Raw genomic sequence first — 2,520 nt, 5'->3', positions numbered from 1 at the left:
TGTGATTCGGCTAATTCATAAAATATTCAACAACCATTGGATTTGTTTAAACTAAATATTTATATAAACAATGACAAAATGAATGTTTATTGTTTATTTCAGTGAGATTTAAAAGGCTTTATGTCTTTTCTTTTGTCTTTCTTCTTTTTTAGTTTTGTAATAATTTTAAACTTGAAACTTGATTTGTGATAACTGTGAATTAAATGTTTAAAAATTCAATAAACAAAGTTTGAAAAAGTTTGAAAGCTTGATTTCACTTTATGATTTTTTTTATTTTAATGTTAATGAGATGTGTTTAGTTTCTGTACGTTTCACTTGTTCCCATGTCTTTATTTAAAATGTTTATAAAACCTTTAAATACCTAAATATGCATGTAAATTGTAGCAAATTTAAAAGATGAGAGAAATTATATACAGATATAGATTTGTTAGATAGATGTGTATTATCTCATATATAAATTACAAATATTTCTCTTGTTAAATCAGGAAAATAATACATATATAATAATGCATGCACCTGTTTGAGAATAGTTTGACAGGTGTTTCCGTACAGGAAGTTTTCCTCACATGTTCTTGTGTGAGTCTGTCTGCAGAGCAGGACGTCGCGTGACAAACATTAGGATACTTAAACACTGTGCTCAAACGCTGAACCTTGCAACTGTGAAAAAAACCGAGACCTGCCGTGCATCCACGATGTGATTCCTTTGTGCTAACGTTTAATACTTTCATTATAAACCACGCTCGATGTTGTAAATGTTTATCTGAAGACATTTTTTTGTTTGTCTGTTATCTAAACTGCTGAAGGCTTGTTTTACCGATAAACCACTGATGCACCAAATTAAAGGAAGGAACAAAACAATTACATGGCAAGTCTGAAACGGACAGTTTGTTTATGGTTACACAACTCATTTCCCTTCGCACAATCTGATGTCCTGGTTTCCGCGTTTGTTTCGTATTCCCAGGACGGATCCCGGATGACTGATATGTTCACAAGTATTTTGTCCTTCATTCTGAATTTGTGTTTAGTCTGAATGCGAGAAAACTTAGCTTTTAATGTGACATTTTTCAAAATAAAAGAAGCATATTTTAATCTATTGATGGACTACAGGTTGCATGTATCATACTGTACATCAGTGGTCAAAATCAACTGAGGTCATCACTCCTAATGTGAACGTATCTCCACTATGCTCATCTTATCACAGCCAACCCTCGCCCGTCTCTCGTCCAATAGCGTTCTCTGTCCTAGGTGACATCACTGGGCTGGTGACCTAGAAAGTCCACCTCCTGATCTCTGCCCTCTGATATATTTGTTGGTGGCTTTACACAAATGGATGTGATATAAACGTAGACATGACAGTGTTTTATGTTCGCTGACTGGATAGTTAAACTAGTCTCCGACATATCCAGGTGCAGTAACATCTTCTCGTACAACAAAAAGCTCAAATACTCGCTCTCCCTCTGGATGGCTCGGCCTGTAGAAGCCATGTTCAGAGCTCTGTAGAGGCATCAGGGTGTATCCACTGGTCTTTGGGGGGACCAGGGGACTCCCTTTAAAGAGCTGTGTGTTGGTATAGTGGACGCTTGCATGCTAAGCCCTACGGTGGGCCCGTGAATGGCACCAGGGATTTCACACAAAGACATGATGTCATGATGTAGGGTGCGGACTCTATTGAGCACGTGCATTGAGGCGTGAGGCCAGATTAGACCGCCGAAGCAGGGCACCAACTGGCCGTTAATCAGAATGCTAACACGCTAACAAACATATCGTACGGCGATCTGCCTACGAGCGCGATGGTGCCACGCGCTTCCTGCTCGCAGGGCCTTTGAAAGACAGGAAGTAGCTGAAATCTAATGCACCTATCAATGCGATACAATTTCAGACATGAATTTCATCGAACAATATGCATTACGTGATTCCGACACACGTTGGCAGGGGGTGGGTTTGATTTGGCCTCTCGCACAATAAACATCTCCCACCACTCCCCGAGGAACAACATGTAGGTTTTTGTTCTGAAACAAATGCACAGATGCATACCTTTAGATCTAAAATGAAGGTACGGGGTAGTTTAGTTTTGCAGCTGTGTTTCTGGTTAGGCCACATCAAGGGATCGCGTCTTTGTTGCAGCACATGGTGGGTCTGTCACCTCCCATCTGCAGCCTTTTCTGAACAGTGGTGGGAGTTGTCAGCCACAAGGACCACAGCACAAGAATCGCCGTCGTCGCAGCAGGAAACTGCAAGCAAGCAAACTTTATTCACACGGCAACCTTTGAGACAGAAAAAGACGGAAACGTGGGACAGAAAAGACAATGTATAAAAACAAGCAGGCTGTGCACAACGTGCAAAACCCAATGTATAAAATCAAGAGAAAGAGTTTTTTAAAGATATTTTGGCTCAGAAGGAGAAACAACATGTACAACTTATCACCTTTAGTTTTCAGCTAAGCAAAAGGACAAAAAGAAAACAGATTTTTTCAATAAGATAATCTTTTTAATTACACATTAGATCAGTGTTACACTCTTA

Source organism: Larimichthys crocea, chromosome XVIII (genome assembly GCF_000972845.2).
Source record: "Larimichthys crocea isolate SSNF chromosome XVIII, L_crocea_2.0, whole genome shotgun sequence".
NCBI classification, from domain to species: domain Eukaryota; kingdom Metazoa; phylum Chordata; class Actinopteri; family Sciaenidae; genus Larimichthys; species Larimichthys crocea.
This window is presented reverse-complemented; position numbering follows the sequence as displayed.